At 47.0% G+C, this 6116-nt stretch overlaps 1 pseudogene across 1 annotated transcript; it reads right to left on the bottom strand.

The window, feature by feature from the left end:
* Positions 1–507: 507 nt before the first annotated feature.
* LOC309660513 (proline-rich protein 23C pseudogene) lies at positions 508–1479 on the bottom strand (annotated as a pseudogene). Its single transcript has one exon. The product of its transcript is annotated as a proline-rich protein 23C pseudogene (transcript).
* Between the last annotated feature and the right edge of the window lie 4637 nt (positions 1480–6116).

The raw sequence follows: 6116 nt of genomic DNA, 5'->3' as shown, positions 1-6116 counted from the left end.
TATTAAAAGCATATAAGAAGAAGGGAAAACAGCTGGCTCTTTTGAGAAAATACCACCCCAAACCCAGCAATAAAGTTAAACGATTTGCCAACCTGCTCATTCAAAAAGAGGAGGGTGCCTGGTCATTGTTCCCCATTCTGTGTTCTGTATCCAACAAAGATTTGTCCACATACAACTACTGGCTACATTCCCCCAAACGGGCTAGAGCTGACATCCAGAAAAGTTCAAACTGGGTAGAGGGTTGCTGTAAACTAGTATGGACACTAAGTCCAAAACCCTGTAAACAAAACAAATTTAGCAATTACTCTATTAAGGGGGCTGGGGGGAACAGGGGTATGGGCAGTGGTGGGGTGCCCGGAAAAGGATGGCTTTTGAGAGAAAAGTGCTGGCGCTTAGGTTTGAAGCGAATGGGAGGGGGGTAGAGCTGCTTAAGGGTGCCCTCCCTAGGGGAAATCTAAGCAGCAGTCTGGCTGTCAGAAAGCACACTGTATTTCAAGCGGCTTTTCTTTGCCCAGGTGAGCTTCCTTTCAGGTGTTTTAATCAGTCACTGATCAAAACTCTGCAGTGCAGCCTGCAGCCATAAAGCATCTGTTCGTATGATTCTTACGGTGTGTGCAAGGTACACACAGCCAATATCAGAAGACTCTCTCCTGCTGCCCGTTCAGTTGGCCAGGAATTGTGGCAGGCAGTTGATTCAGGGAACAGGCATCTCCGGGCCTTGCGTGGAGGACCATGAGGGCGTTGGGGACGCTGGTGAGGACCTGGACTTGGAGAGGGAGGTAGAGGTTGGAGTGGTGAGTCAGGGAAGGGCTCCGGAAGGTGCAAGTCCAGGTTGTCGTCGTGGTGTGGAGAGCCTCTCTCTGGACTAGTGTTGGGGGCCCGAGGGGACGGCTCTGAGACTAGGCCCAACAGGTCGAAGCCAGACATACATCCAGCCGAGGGGCGGAGCCCAGCGACCGAGACTGCAGCAGCATCCGTCCCAGCCGGCAGGAAGTCGGCGTCAGCATCCGCCTCCTCCTCGTTGACCTCTTCTTGGCAGGCGATCTCTGGGACAGCTGGGCACAAGAATCCCGGCTCCAGGGCCATGTACTCTCCGGGAGCGCTCAGGAAAGCGCCCCGTCCCAGGCCCTGTCCCCACGGGCCTTCCACTCCCGAGCCCAGGAGGGCCTCGGGGACCAGCATGAGGATGCGATCTCCGAGAGACACTTGCCTCACGGACGTTGGCTCGGGCTCCAGCAGCAGGTCGACGTCGTCCAGGGGCACGTGCAGGGCACAGCCGGCGGGCAGGACCACCACGAAGATGAGCGTGTCCGCGGTCGGGGGCCAGGTCAGGTTGTCCAGGCTGGGCGCCGCCTTGGACTTGGACTCGGGGCCCGCGGGCTCCTCCATTCGCCGGCGCTTGGCAGGTCCCGGTCCGCCGGGATGCGGTCCCCACCGGTCCGCAGGGGAGGCGCTGGGGCTGCGGGGCCGGCTGCCCATCTTCTCAGTGTCGCCGCGGGCCTGGGGCCTGGCAGAAGACGAGGAAGGGCTGGGTTCTGCAGGCAGTGACAGGTCGGTTTGACAGGTGAGGCCGACGCAGGGCGGTGGGGCGCAGGACTGCGGGACGAGGGAGGAGCCTTCGGAGCTCTGGGGGCGCCTCTCGGGATCCCTCAGTCCTGGCTTCTAGGGGAGCTGCTGGGCTCGGCTTTGCGTGTGTGAATCTTCAGGTCCTCACGTGGACTGGTTTGCGCAGGAGTGGGCCAAGGACGTTGTGAGTGACGCCGGCGGAACCTGAGTCGCAAAGCATCCTCACGCTAAGCCCCGCCCCTTCCTGGGCTCCGCCCCTAGAAGTGGAGGCCTCTGTGTCGCCCAGTAGCCCCGGCTGTGGTGGGTAGTTTACTCTAGAGAAATACTTTCATAGGCCTCAAGGGGGCGGAGCAATCGTGCCGCTCTAGGACTAGGCTTCCTGGGTCGAGTTCCTGGCTTTCCTTGTGTTGACCTCAGATACGGAAAACCTTAACCGGAAAACTGATTCAAGTTCAAGTCCCACCAGTGGAGCGCTGCACCAGGACAGTGAGATGTAGTACCTTCGTCCCCTGAGACCTCGCCCTGGAAGTGACCTTTTAACTTCTTTTGGTCCAACAGTGAGGTGAATTTTTGGATGACATCCTTAAGCCTCTCCTTGCCTGTGATGTCAATGACTGTCAGATCCTTGAAGGTGGTTGCCAAGAGAAGGTGTGGCTCGACGGCCTGACCAGTGTTAATAGGAGAAAACATCCAAGAATGATTCTGGAATAGGTAATACTTTCATATGGTTTCAGAGGAAGGTGAAACATTTCCCTCCCTGTCCTTTAACCACGTGATTGCTCACTTTGTCCCTTTTTACAAAATAGCTTATATGTTCTCATTTTGAGGGCCACATAGCATTCCTTTGTACTGAATTCCATTTAAATCAGGCTTCTCTCGATGGGCATTCAAGCTAGTGATTTGTGAATTGGCAGACACTGGGCTTCTCTGGCCAATTGGTGTAAAATGCAGATTCTTTGCTGCATCCCAGAACCACTGCTCAGAATTCCTGGAGTCATGGGCATAGGAATTCTCCTTAAGCACCTCCACAAAGATTCTGTTTTGTGAGAAAGTTTAAGATCACTGCATTTGTTTTCATTCAGCATTTGAGGGGTTCAGGAATAGGGCGGTTTATGGTTAAGGTCAAATCCCAGCCTGTTAGTGACAAAGTCATGAAGGGAACTCAAACTTCCTGGGCCTGTCTTGAGGGGTTTCCCCCTACACTCCCGGCCTGCATCCGCTCTCCTGGCTGCATTTCTGGTGTTTCAGCCACGGGCCAAGAAATTCCCCTGCTTAGGTCAGGATGCTGGCTGGGGGAACTTACAGGGGCTGTACACTGGCATAGGGGGCCCTGCCAGGAACCTGAGTTCTCGTTGGGTGAATGTGGATGCCACTGGCACCTTCCTCTATGTTCCCAGGTGATGGGAGCCGTTGCTGTGCGCCTGTTGTTTGGACAGAGGGCGGGGTGGGGAGATGTTGGGGAGCTTGCAGGAAACAACTGCTTTTGTCCTGGAGAATTCTGTTGGCGAAGCTTGAATATCCCATGGTCAGGGAATGTTCAATGGGGGCTCCATTCAGGAGAGTGAGTGTGAACATGCTCTGTTTTAAGGGCCAGCAGGAGGAACCCAAACTTGGCCAGGACACAGGGTGGGGCTCAGGGCTGTTGGCCTGGCCAGGGATGGGGGCCCTGAACGTGGTGGCTCCTGTCCCAGCCTGTGCCACCTCTTGTCCACGGCTCTCCTGACCTCAATAGTCTCACATCTGGGCTCATCATTGTCCTGGGCCCTGTGAATCCTCACTGTGAGCTCCCCTCCCAAGGGAATGTGGTCCTGTCCTGAGACAAATGCAGTTACTGGGGGCCTGGCATAGTTGCACCCGATTTCCTCCTCTGGTCAGCCCCTTTCTTTCTTTCTTCCTTTCTTTTTTTTTAATTGGCCGTGCAGTGAGGCCTCCTGAGTTCTTAGTTCCCCGACCAGGGATTGAACCCGTCCCCCCTGTAGTGGAAGCTTGGAGTTCTAACCACTGGACCACCAGGGAATGCCCTTGGTCAGCCACGGGCAAGTCATTTCACCTTCGCTAACCTCAGTTTCCTTACATGTGAAATGGGGAGAATGCCATCTACTGTGCAGGGGGGTTGTGAAATAATGTATGTAAAATGTTCTTGGAACACAGTAAGTGCTTAGTAAATAGTAACTATTTACTGTTTATGATGTTTATAATCTGCCTTTCCCACTTGACATTGTCAGCCCTGTTCTCATCATCTTGAACAGTGTCTGGCATGTAGCCAACATCCAATGAATGGTAAACAATATCATCATCATCCTAAAAAGGGGTCTGATCTGCTAGAAAGTACTGGTCCAGGTGTTTTCAGGGCATAACATCTATATAATTGACGAATGGCTTGCCGAGCACCAGATCAGATATCTTTCCTTCTGCCTTATTTTTGTTTACTCTAAGATGTCCAAAGACTGTCAGGATGGATTATCAGGCCCACTCATTGGGCTTTCTTGGTGTCATTCCAACCTGACTATCCAATCAACATGAACTGCTTGAACCACTGTGGGGGCGGAATTAGCAAATAAATCCCGGTTCTGGGTAGGTTACAAGACGGCTGCCAATCGTCCATCTGATGAGGGCTATTCTGCTATCCCCCTAGAATGCATTACTAGCTTTAAAAAATTCCTATTTATTTTTACTCACTTTGGGAATAATACCTGAATACATATTTTAGAATATCTAAACAGCATAGTTAAAGCTGGAGCTCCCTTCAACTCCCCACAAACTCCCAATCCAGCACTGATGTGACAAGATCCTTTTCTATGGACTTACAAACATAACACAGGGGATGTATTTTCTTCCCGAATGGCAAAGTACTGTGGGTCTTTTTCTGCAATTTGTTGGATCTTATTGCTGTTTGGTATTGTCATCCGCAAAGTACATTATCCCTTCTGTTTTTAATTGGAGAGACCTTTTCCAACATGCAATACAGGCTTTTATATGAAAATGTTGTATAAGAAAAGGCAGCTTCAAACATCTCTTGTACAGCAACACCTTTGTCTTTGCCTGAAGCAGAATGAGGTACTGGCCCACTAACTCTCTGCTTACCTCACAGTAATACTGGCAATTCTGGTATATTATGTTGTGCTTTCTTTACTTCCTGAACATGTTACTGAGTGGTGAATTGCATTGAATTAGTGATGCTATCCCAATGATTTGGTACGATGATGGCCTGTGTTGTCACACAATTATTAATCCTTTACTATTTTAAGAATGACAAAACTGTCATTGAAGTAGCTATTTGGGCTTTTAAAGGCTGAGGCTGAAGCCAAATGCAGTTTGTTTTTTTGTTTGTTTGTTTTTTTTAACCAAGGACTTCAGCTTCTGTGTTATAAGTGACAGACAATGATTTCTGTATCTTAATTTTGAATTCAGCTTTCTTATGGAATTCTCTTATTTTTTTTCAGTTTTTTTTTAGGTTTACAATCATATGGTTTGCAAATGGTCTTATTTTTCTTCCCTTTAAGATTTTAAACATCTAATTTCTTTCTCTTGTCTGATTTTGTTGGCTAGTATCACCAGCACAATGTCAAATATTATTGGAAGAGTGGCATCTTTTCTTGTTCTAGACTTTGGTGGGACTCCTGCTAGTGTTTGCCTATCAAGCATATTGCTCAGAAATAAATGTCATGTCAAAGAATTATCAATGTCCTGCTGTTTTATTGAATATTTAATGCGTTATTTTGAAATTTTTCCAAACTTATAGAAACAGTGCAAAAACGATGTAAAGAATTCTCATTTATCCTCTATTAACTTTTAACACTTTGCCACATTTGCTGTATCATTCTTTATTCCTGTCTCTCAGAAAGACCACAGGATATGTATGTTTATATAAATAGATAAATATACACATACATAAATATTTGTTCCTTGAATCATTAGAGAGTAAGTTGTATATATTCAGACTCTTTTCCGCAGAATTGTTCAGTGTATATTTCCTAACACGAATATTCTCTCATATATATTTTAGAACAGTTATCAAATTTAAAAAAATTTAACATTGCTGCCATGCTTTAATCCATAGTCCATTTTCCAATTTTGTCAATTATACTAACAATATCCTTTATTATATATCTCTATCTCTGTTATCTATTTAAAAATTTTCAATTTAGTATTATTTTTTCTTCCAGCTTTATTGAGATGTAATTGACATACAGCACTGTTTGTTTAAGGTGTACAGCATAATGATTTGACTTATATACATCATGAAATGATTACCACAATAAGTTTAAAGTCCCTCATCTCCTACAGGTACAAAATTAAAGAAATAGAAAAAAATTGTTTTCTTGTGATGAGAACTCTTTAGATTTATTCTCTTAACTCAGCAGTGTGAATTATAGTTAGTGTGCTATACATTACATCCCTAGTACTTATTTATCTTATAAGTGGAAGTTTGTACCTTTGGTCTACTTTCATGCAATTAACCACCCCCCTTTTTTTCTTTCTTTTTTTTTTTTTTTTTTTTGCCTATAAGATGCAGGTCAGGATCATGCATTTCTTTCAGGTGTCATGTC

The sequence above is a fragment of the Balaenoptera physalus genome (genome assembly GCF_965194825.1).
Source record: "Balaenoptera physalus genome assembly, chromosome: 4".
Taxonomy (NCBI): Eukaryota; Metazoa; Chordata; class Mammalia; order Artiodactyla; family Balaenopteridae; genus Balaenoptera; species Balaenoptera physalus.
This window is presented reverse-complemented; position numbering and strand designations above follow the sequence as displayed.